Genomic DNA, 11,707 nt, shown 5'->3' with positions numbered 1-11,707 from the left:
GTCATCCTTGATCGGATCACGTTTGGGTGCTCCTAATTGTGAGGGTATATGAATACTGTATCCATCTATATCCAGTATCCCAAGATTACAAAGACGTGGATTGTTTTTATTTAAAAACTTACTCCAATTGCAACTATTTTCTGAATATGCCAGGATATTATCAACATATCAATACTATATGTGCCTCACAGATTTAGAAATAAATGTGCTCTCTCATATATAACCAACTCCCACATACTCTCTCCTTCCCCTCCTCCTCTGCCTCCTCTCCCTTCCAGAGCCCACTTCATGTGCTGAGGACTGAATTCAGGGCCTTGAACCAACATGGTACCACTGAGCTACACTCCCATCCTGAGTGTGTGTGTGTGTGCGTGTGTGTGTGTTTCAGTCAAACAGATCTATATTAACAAAATCCTATTTCTTATTTCTGCATAAGATTGCACTGGAAAAAAGAACCTAAAAGCCATGTGGTTTTTTGAGGGAGAGAAACCAGATTTCATAATAAAGTTGAAGATTACCTTGAGTATTTGCACAAAAACCCGAGAGACAAACTCGGGCACATCTTTAGTACGTGTGCTTTAAAAAAAAAAAAAAAGTATAATTTATTTATACATAGAAGTCATTTGATGGACCTATTTACATTTTTTTTTCAGTTTTCATTTCTCCTGCAGATTCATTTCCCATGTGGTTGACAATGACTTGGACTGGACACAGGGTAAATCTGAGCAGATCCAGGACCTGAGTCCTTCTCTCTTTGAAGAGCATGGCCTCATTTCGCAGTAAAGAGTCACCAGTTTCTTTGTATCTTATGAAGAAATCCAACCAGGATTAACCTAATGTGGTAAAATTTTCAACACATTTTGTTTCTTTTCAAATTCATTATTTGCAGGTGTGAATTTGACGAAGGCAAACACAGTTCGCACCTCCTCTGGCCTCTACAACTTCCCACACACTCTCAGGCTAGGCGTTTCCTGTCTCCGCTCCTCTAAAACCTTCAGACGGTCTTACTTTAAATAAACCGCTCTTTCCCTTCCCTTCCCCTCTCTTCACTATTCCAGTCTCCCACCTTCTTGCTTTTTAGACAATATGAAAACTTTCACCAAAATCCCGGACCTGGTTTCTTTCAGTAGTCTAGGATATGCTAAGTCACTTCGTGTGTCTTTAACACCCACGGTAACACCACCCAATGTGTCATTTCTTAATTAGCTCAGAACAGAGAACAGTAATTTCTGTTGGTAAAATTAATACAATTAAAATACACGCCCACAAATGTACACACACACACACACACACACACACACACACACACCACACACACTTTTAAGCAAGAGGAAACTTTAAGAACAATGCCAATTGAAAAGGCGTCAATGTAAAAAATAAAAGCAAATACTAAAAGCTATAGTAACAAATTTTTGGCTGGATAAATGAATGAAAAACGGGAAATGTACAATGAAAAACTGATAGAAGGCTTCGCAGATGATAAAAATGGGGGTGGGGATCAAGTTTTATGGTTGTTTTCCCAGGAATCTGTGCTCCGTTGTAATATTGAAACATTTTACACTTTAAAATCCTCCACGTGGATCGCAGAGGTCATTATTAAAATCTCACTCATCCCCTGAGGTTTAACAAGGAACTCTGGTGGAAGTTTGGCAAATTCTATCAATACACTTGGTAGGATTTGGAAAGTCATGGTGAATCCAGAGTAAGAAGACCTATTTCATACATATTTCATCTGATTAAAAATACCTGGTTGTCATGTTCCAAATAATCCATTCAAATACCCTTTTAAAGTCTGCAATCTAACGGTAATCTGAGTATCTTTGGCTGCCATTTAGGACAACTTCTCCAGCGGCACCACCACCACCGCCACGAACAACAACAACAACAATGGAAGAAGGGGCGGAGCGAAGGGTGGAAACCCAAACGAACACATTGCAGCTGATAAGGAGAAGCCCTATGCTACTCCCGTTATAAGAAAATTCATACACAGTCACTGCATCCCCTATACACACCTTTATACCAGGCTCCTTACCGCTGCCATCTTACTGGGCTTTTCTCAGCTCTTCGTAGACCAGGCTATCTTAGCAGCCGTAGCGCCTGCACACCCTGTTGTCCCTGCTGTCTGTACACCGAAGCCACATTCCACAGTACTTTCGTCATCTACCTGAGTACTCTGGGGAGCATGACGCCCCTTCGCTGAGCTCTGAGATTCCCAGCAGAGGGGTTGTTCTCTTCATACTCTTGCTGGAACTCTGACAAGCCTGACGCTCTAGAGGCCTGGCGATTGGCTAGAAAGGGCCATGGTGGTGGGGATATGAGAACCATTGTACGGAACGCATCTTCGGCTTGCAGTGTGTGGGACTGGCCTGGAGAGGGGTTTTGGAAACGAACTCTAAACAGGTTTTTTGCTTTGTCTGAGTTGCCAATACTCCCTCGGAAGGAAGTACCGAGCACACATCTCCATGTTACAAGTCTTCCAGCACCAGCTTCCGCACTGGAGGGGGCTGCGGGCGAAGCCTGTCGGAGACACACTCTTCTCATGTAACAGGCGGAGTCAACACCAAGATGTCCTAAGCCAGGAAAGTGTACCATTTATAGTCACTTATTCTTCCACCCCCAGTGGCACAGAGAACTTGACTTGCTTTGATGCTGGGGTCTTGCTTCTCCACCAGGTACTCTGGCTTGTCAATGTAAGACTGACACTGGGATCCATCTTTCTTCAAGTTGATAGCAGTTCATTTTCTTCTGATTCAGAAGAGGCTTGGCCACCTGCTGGGCCAGCCTTTGTAGACAAGTCACTCAGGCCCAGTAACCAGTTCATGAGAATCTGATCCACTGTCCCATTCGATTGGTTGATGCCAGTCTTGCCAAAAGATCTTCGTGCTATGCAGAGGTGTGTAAGCATCCAACAACGAAAATGTGTGAGCTCTTCTGAGAAGCAGAGAACTTTAACGTGGGGTCATGGTAGCCCTTCCTAGCAAGATGGAGATTCTTAATTAAGCCCTGTTTGTCTTGGGACAATTCATATACTGCCTCCTGATATTTGATATCTCGGTGGTCAAGGACACCTTCAACCTGATGTCTAGCATCTTTGACTGTAGCCCCTGTGTCTTCTCTGTGGACCTGCTGAATGACTTCTGGGTAGAAGTTGCAGATCTGTGATCACCGTAGGGTTAAAAATATGGCTCTGATTTGACCAAAGCACCTGTCTGCTTCGTTTCTGAAGTTTGCTGAGGATGAAGATGCATTATTTTTTAGCACATCCTGGTTTGAGGGCAGCTGAACCAAATAATGGAAATAAATAGTACTACTTTCCGCCTTCATTCCCCATAGTCTACATTATTTCTCTTTACCCACAGCTTTATACGACCATGATGCACTTCTCTGTGGGCAGAAAGAAACAGGAAGGAGGATCATGGGAAATGGTTGGTGTGGTCTAAGGAGCAGAGCCTTCGGCCTCTCTTAGGCAATCCACAATGATGATTTCCCAGCATGAACCTCCTCACTTTTGCCCTTCGACAACCCAGCACAGATATAAAGTGCACTCGATTCTGTATCAGGTTGAGAACGACACTTAGTAGGCTTATTTGATCTTCAGTACAACCATGAGTGAACCACATTAAAGAATAATTAGGTACAGCAATGACTCCTCTGGAGCCTTGACAGAGAATCTGTCTCGCTAGCCAACCTCCAGACCTGCCTCATCAAGCACGTTTTACTAGCTGCCAACATATCTTCACTTGGATGTCAAACCCAGCAGGCCTCAGACGGAGCTCATTACCTTCCTCCACAAACTGGTTTCCCTTCCCGTCTCTCCGTGTGAACCGGAGCTACAATAACAATCACAGCCGTCCAAGCTTCCAGCCCACAGACCACCTCCAACTGACAGGGAGGAGGAAAGGAGCTGGAGTCTGCCCACCACCCCACCCATTTACGGAGACAAGACTGACATCAGGTGTAGTTCAAGGTCCTTGTGAGTCAGAATGCCTCATGGTGATTGTTTAAAAGGACGAGGTTTTTCCAAGCATCAGCATTCTAAATCGAGGCTTGGTTGAAGGGTTAGCACTTTAAAATAGATCTCCAGAGGGCTTTTCAAGCCGCCTCAAGTAGGATCACTGTGCTAAAGGAATGACTCAGACAATCCCATGTGAGGGAGCAGCTGAGTAAGACACCTGAAGAGAAAGCTGAGGGGAAAAAGCAACAGCATCCAACACTGAGGAGTTAGACACCGAGGAGTTAGACACCGAGGAGTTAGACACCGAGGAGTTAGACACCGAGGAGTTAGACACAGAGGAGTTAGACACTGAGGAGTTAGACACCGAGGAGTTAGACACTGAGGAGTTAGACACCGAGGAGTTGAGTTAGACACTGAGGAGTTAGACACTGAGGAGTTAGACACTGAGGAGTTAGTTAGACACTGAGGAGTTAGACACCGAGGAGTTAGACACCGAGGAGTTAGTTAGACACCGAGGAGTTAGACACCGAGGAGTTAGACACCGAGGAGTTAGACCGAGGAGTTAGACACAGAGGAGTTAGACACCGAGGAGTTAGACACCGAGGTGTTAGACACCGAGGAGTTAGACACAGAGGAGTTAGACACAGAGGCAGAAACAGTTGGGTCTGATCATGAAGAACTTTTGCCAGGAAGGCCAGGAAAGACTTTTCCCCCAAAAGGAAAAGTAACAAAAAAAAAAAAAAAAAAAAAAAAAAAAGTCCTGCAAGGGGCTAGCTCTGAAGGAGGAGACACTCAAGTCACTACTGGGCCTCCCAGAGCTGACACACCTCGGTTGTCTCCCAACACCATTAGATTATTAAAAAGACCAAAGGGGCAATACAGCAGGCTGGAGAGGAGCTCTGAGGAACAAATGAGTATCAGCCAGAATGTGCTTGCCAGTGAAAGAAACCTTTCTGGCTTCTGTGAACTCAGGAGATTTCATACAGATATCCCTGGCCTGGGAATCTTTGAACTTGTGATGGCTTACGGGTGTTGTCTTAGTCTTCAACTTTACAGTGAGGTAAAAGCATCAGTAACCAATTGCGAATATTACTTCTGTGAATATTACTTCAGATTATTAGTTCAGTTTGGCTAAAGCAATATGTGAGGTGCCATGATACTCCCTCTCCATGCTGTGCTAGACAGAAAACTACAGCCCTCAGTCAACCAGGTGATCACAGTTAAACAGGCACCTAGAGCCACCGTTCTGTGACCGTGACATTCAGAAGGGCACGGCGTAGTAAATGTATTCTGTCTTAATGATATTTTCAGCCTCGTATTGGTTTTTTGGGAGGAAACCTAAGGACAAGTCAAGGAGCATTTGTACAATTAGATGCTGGCAAGATGACTAGAAAGGCTGAACAAACAAACTCCAGGATTCTACAAATGATAACCACCAGTTAGCTGTGCCCTGTGCTGTGGTCAGAAAATGTCCTAGGAAAACTGGGACCTAAGGAGAGAACTGGTTCAAATGCTGCCATGTCGGATCCATGTCCCTGAAACACGCCAGCAGGCAGCAGGTCCTGAGGCTCTTGCCATTAAAAAGAAACAAAGGAATCAGGTTCCTGCCTACGGCCTCATCTCAGTCTTGCCTGCCACGGTCACGTCTCTAATTGCAAAGGTTGTCTGCTCAGAATCCTAGAAACTGAAGCTGCAGAGCACCTGGGACAGGATTCCAGATTCGCTGGCCAGGCACCAGCCTTGCCACATCAAATCGGCATTTAGCGGAACGTCAGACGAACAGCCGGGAATGGAAGGAAGGACATGACTAGAGCCAGGTCAGACCAGTCTACTGACCAAAAACACCAGGAAACTCAGTTTCGACAGGACTTAAAGCCTTAGAGAAAGGAATCCGGGAGGGCTAACTCTTCTTCCCTCATAGCTTTGGGGCTCTGCCTGCTCCTCTTCATTTCCATGCCTGTGAACCAACCCTGTGAGATGTTGTGTTCACCCTAATCCCAGCACTTGGGGCTTGGGAGACAGAGGCAGGTGGATCTCTGTGAGCTTGAGGCCGGCCTGGTCTACATAGAGAGTTCCAGTGAATTCCAGAATCAGTAACACACACACGCACACGCACACGCACACACAAACACACACACATACAAACACACACACACAAACACATACACACAAACACACACAAACACACACACACACACACACACACACATACACACACAAACACACACACAAACACACACATATATACACACACAAATACACACACACACATACACACAAAAACACATGAGTGCATTCAAGTGCACATAGCCACACAATTCCAGATTCAGACTCAGTTACTTCTGTTATTATTGATATGCTACTGATAAAAATGACATGAGTAGTTTTTATTTTGGTAAGGAACTGCTAAACAGAAATATCTCTATAACCGACCTGGATATGGGGACTTGTGATTTGCCTAAAATTAGGCCAAGTAACTGTAATCTCAATCCTAAATTGAGACACAATTTAACTCATTCTTAAACCTCTATCTTTTTCTGCTTAATTATTTATGTGAATAATGAGGGGGAAACCTGCTATATAAGTAGAAGGAAATAAAAGACGTCCTTAACCTTTTGTTCCATCAAAATGATGCCCAAAACCCTGGGACAAATGGTGTGAATTTTTTTTTCTAGTGATCTATCGGTTAAACCAAGTGGCTCTCGGGAAGTAGAGGAAGGAAGAACAGAAGCTCAAAGTTATCCTTGACTAGATTCTATGCTCAAGGTCAAGAGTTTTACGGGAGACCCTGTCTGCACTAAAGAAACAAAATAAAGTGTATCGGGTTGCAGTGTGCTTTAGAATTTCCTGCAGTTTTACACAAGCAAATGAGAAATCTGTCTGATCACAGGAGGGTCAGTTGCTCCTCATTACTCACTCATTGTGATTTTCAGTCACTGCATTGTGTCTCACCCTATCCCAGTGGATCCCATAAATCCTTCTGCCCAGGGGACAATGCAGTCAGATTAGTGTTAGAAAGGGCCTTTCTTAAAGTTTAAGAAAGCTGGGGATGGAAGTGAAAGAAAATACTGCAGAGAGAAATTGAATATCCAGAATTTCATGCCCCTGAAACACTTTTTTTTAAAAAGAAGCATTTATTTATTTTATATATATGAGAACACTGTAGCTGTCCTCAGACACACCAGAAGGGGGCATCATATCTCATTACAGATGGTTGTAAACCACCATGTGGTTGCTGGGAATTGAACTCAGGACCTCTGAAAGAGCAGTCAGTGCTCTTAACCACTGAACCATCTCTCCAGCCCCCTTGAAATGCTTGTTGGCTGGGCAATGGTGGTGCAGGCCTTTAATCCCAGCACTGGGGAGGCAGAGGCAGGAGGAAGACCATCCTGATCTACTGAGTGAGTTTCAGGGCTACCTAGGGGAACCCTGTCTGGAAAAAACAAAACAATCAACAAACAAACAAACAAATCCCACCTCTTGGCCTTTACCTCTCTATGCGCACCAGATTGTGAGGTGCTGACCCAAGTCTCTGCACGACTTGTCAAAATGGATTCCCTATGGATGTAAGAAAAAAGAGTGCAGAGAGGATAAGACGGACTAGCAAGCCCACCCAGCAGGTCTGGGTTTTAAAAGAGCTTACTAGTTCCTCGCAGGTCCTGTTTTGTTTTGAGTCGGGGCCTCAGTATAAAGTGCAGACTGACGCCCAGGCTCTTCTGCCTTTCAAGTGCTAGGGTGACCAGTGTGAGTATGAATGTATGCATCGAAACAGTGCCCTGGCAAACGGAGTCAGTGTGTACATTGTCAGTTTCCTTTCTTCTAGAATTGACAGACTCTGATATTTAGTATTTCTACATCTTTACCCCCAAGTGCAAGATTTCTTTTTGCACAAGAAGCTGTCATGAAATCGGTAGTTACCTCAACAAATACGGTTTTAGCAGAGATGGGTGGGTACAGTGGGGACCCACTGTCCCTGGCCAGGCCACTCACAGACAAACTTCTCCAAGGCTGGCTATTAGAACAAACCCAGAACCCTCCTGCAAGGCTCCGAATCCCCACCCTCTAGGGCTTCTGATCCAAGATGGCTCTGGTAGGGGGCAGGAATCTGTAGGTGTAACGAGCACCCTGAGCAATTCAGATGCAGGCAGCTTTGGGTCATGTTCTAGAAAGGTTTACCCAAAGGGATACCACCTCGAAACTACAAACCGATTATTAACAGAGGTGATTTATAAAGTAAAATATTAAGAGCTAGGGGTGTTTATTTAACTTGTTCTGGAGCAAGGAAAAACCACTATACATCTGTCCTTTACTGATTTGAACAGGAGGACCACCCAATGTCTGTGGAATCAGTCCCAGGGAATGCCCTGAGGAGCTCAGACTGGTGTGCTCACCCTGCACCCTTCTGTCTAGAGCTCTCTGAATTGCTTTAACATTCCTGAAACAAAGTATCTTAAATGTTTGCAAAACCTCCAGCTGTTTGAGGTTCCTTACAGCAAGCCAAACACTATGTTTCAATTGTTCTGCTTTTTGTTCCGCTTTTTCTTATAGGGTCTCAGGTAGCCCAGGTTGGCCTCGAATTTGCCCGGGATAGTACAGGAGGATCTTGCATGTCCTATCCTTTTGCATCCACTTCCCGAGTGCTGGGATCACAAGCGCTGCATCCACTTCCCGAGTGCTGGGATCACAAGCGCACGCCACCCCTCCCTGCAGGGCTAAACAATTCTATAAGATGGCCCAGGTCTGACTGGAGTTAGTTTGTTTTCTCTCTTGGTGGATAGGCAATTGTTCTACCACTGAGCTATGTCCCAGGCCTGCCTGGAGTTCGCAAAAATAAAGTTGGCAAAAAGGGGGCAAGGCATAAAAAGAACAAAATAAAGAAATTCCCCTCAGACAGACAGATTGTGAAAGAGGAAGACACCTCTGCATTTATATATGTTTAGTAATAATCATTCGCGAAGTGTCTACACAGAGGTTACCCTGCAAAACAGTAAAGAGGCAGCTGAAACGACAATTAATATACAAAACAATTATAAAGTATAACGACAATTAATGAAAAAAGAAGTCCTGAATTTGAAAGAGCAGGAAGAGGCACCTAGGGTGATATTGAGGGGGAAAATGGAAGGGGAGGGGGAAATGGTTATTATATTATAATCTCAAAAATGAAAGAAATACTCTTAAGTGTAATCTGTACCTTTATGTTCATGAAAACAATTGTTCTCTTTCCAGAATCAAGTACAAATTGGGGTGTAACTATAATGCAAATTTGTTTTACTTTTTATGGTTGAATGTTTCAAACCTATGTAAAACTAGTCTGGGATCCTGAACCCCCTTATAACTGCCAGCGTGCAAGTATACTGTCTCCTCCACACGCCCACCGTGCTCTCTCTGCCCGCTGGATGACTTTAAAAGACAGTTCTTGGAAGAGCTCAAAGGGTCTCGAGACCCCTTATGAACAACAATGCCAAGCAACCAGAGCTTCCAGGGACTAAGCCACTACCTAAAGACTATACATGGACTGACCCTGGACTCTGACCTCATAGGTAGCAATGAATATCCTAGTAAGAGCACCAGTGGAAGGGGGAAGCCCTTGGTCCTGTTTAAGACTGAACCCCAGTGAACTAGACTGTTGGGGGAGGGCAGCAATGGGGGAGGATGGGGGGGAACACCATAGAGAAGGGGAGGGGGAGGGATTAGGGGGATGTTTGCCTGGAAACCCGGAAAGGGAAGAACACTAGAAATGTAAATAAGAAATACTCAAGTTAATAAAAAAAAAAAAAAAGACAGTTCTCATGGTTGTGTCCCTATCATCATTATGATTAAAGTGCAGCGCTCTTCCAAGAATGACGTTTTAAAAATCACAAATCAAAATTTCATTATCGTACCCCCAAAAAGTTAACAGTGTGAATTTGTTTTTAAAGAAGGGGTCTCTGGGGGCTGGGGATTTAGCTCAGTGGTAGAGCGTTTACCTAGGAAGCGCAAGACCCTGGGTTCGGTCCCCAGCTCCAAAAAAAAAGAACCAAAAAAAAAAAAAAAAAAAGAAGGGGTCTCTGTGTGTAGCCCAGGCTGTAGTACAAGGCTGTTCACAGGCGTGCTCCCACTACAGAGTACTCAGTCCTGAGTGTAGAGAAGCAACGTACCAAACGCTGGCCTCAACTGAGCCTCCTGCCTCAGCCTCCCAGGCACATGTAATCACAGAGACAGGGCACTGCATGCACTTTTTTAAAAAATATGTATGTATGTATGTATGTATGTATGTATGTATGTATGTATGTATTTAATGTATATGAGTACACTGTAGCTATCTTCAGATGCACCAAAAGAGGGCATTAGATTCAGTTACAGATGGTTGTGAGCCACCATGTGATTGCTGGGAATTGAACTCAGGACCTCTGGGAGAGCAGTCAGTGCTCTTAACCGCTGAGCCATCTCTCCAGCCCCTTGCTTTGTTTTTAAGTACACCAGAATCTGTGCATCTGAAGGACGATTCTCTTCAAATATTTTTTTGTTGAATTTTAAAGTTGTATTTCATTTCATATGTTTAAGTGTTTGCCTCCGTGTATATCTAGGCATCGTGTATGCACGTCAGAAGAGAGTTTCAGATCCCCGGCAACTGGAGTTGAAGATGGTTTGTGAACCACCATGTGGATGCTGGGAGTCAAACCAAAGTCCCCTGCAGAGCAATAAACACTCTGAATGACTACACCATCTCTCCAGCCCTCCAAGAATCGTCTTAAATCTCTGTCAGTCAGCCTTTCTCCAAATCCTCCTTGGAATTACTTTCAGGATTTGAAGCATCCAAATCACTGCCCACACTCACTCTTCAAGGCTAGATCTAATTTGAAAACAGCCACGGGCTTTAGGAGTTGACCTCGATAAACAGGAGTGATTGGACCGGGCGCAATGGGTTTGTTAGGGAGCGTCACGTACACATATGGCACCAGCTGTATTCCCCTCAGCGACAGGGTCATGCTCGTAAAGCAGGTGAGAAATTACCTTCTCCGTGGCCACAGAAACGAAGGAAAGAGAGAGCTCTGTGGCCCAGCAGCTGATGCAAGGATGGAGCTAAAAGGGGGCGTCAGAAGCAGCTGAACAGGGCAGAGCGGAAGTTAAGCTTAATCTCTGCCGTAAATTCCAGGGATTCCCGGCCACATAGGGATTTATGTTGCGTTTCAGGCCTTCATGCTTTTGCAAACTATGGTTTCTGGGGTTAGAATACCTACTCCCACTAGGTAGACACTTTGTAGGGGTCTGCTTGAATCTCTTATGGTGGTTTTATATTATCCATATTAATGTTTATTTCTCCAAATAGACTGGTAGCTTAATTTTTGTGTCTCTGGTACTAAAATAATGACTTTCACATAGTAGACCTTCAGAATCCAGGTGTTTAATATACGTGTGTGTGTGTGTGTGTGTGTGTGTGTGTAACTTGTGAACAAAGATTAAAAGTAGGTGCAGAAACTCAGTCTTCTTTCGTATCTCAGAACTCATTGCTCAGTGTGTCTTGATACAAATAAAAAGCGATATAGGCTAGGGGTATAGCTCAATGGTAGAGTGCTTGCCTAGCACGCTCAAGGCCCTGGCTTCATGTACCTCGGTACCACAGAGCATTGTGGTGTGCGCCTGTAACCTCAGCCCGCGAGAGCTTGAGGTAGGAAGATCGAAAGTCCAAGGTAATCGTTGGCTTCAGGGGCTGGAGAGATGGCTCAGCAGTTAAGAGCACTGACTGCTCATCCAAAGGTCCTGAGTTCAAAT

The 11,707-nt window shown here is 44.5% G+C and overlaps 1 non-coding gene and 1 pseudogene across 1 annotated transcript; one reads left to right on the top strand and one right to left on the bottom strand.

Moving 5' to 3' along the window:
* Positions 1-2,056: 2,056 nt before the first annotated feature.
* Positions 2,057-2,735, bottom strand: LOC116904489 (annotated as a pseudogene).
* Positions 2,736-11,355: 8,620 nt separating this feature from the next.
* Positions 11,356-11,480, top strand: LOC116904778. Its single transcript, XR_004388442.1, has one exon. It is a non-coding gene; the product is annotated as a small nucleolar RNA SNORA40 (small nucleolar RNA).
* The last annotated feature ends 227 nt before the right edge of the window (positions 11,481-11,707 follow it).

This window comes from Rattus rattus, chromosome 6 (genome assembly GCF_011064425.1).
Source record: "Rattus rattus isolate New Zealand chromosome 6, Rrattus_CSIRO_v1, whole genome shotgun sequence".
NCBI lineage: Eukaryota > Metazoa > Chordata > Mammalia > Rodentia > Muridae > Rattus > Rattus rattus.
This window is presented reverse-complemented; position numbering and strand designations above follow the sequence as displayed.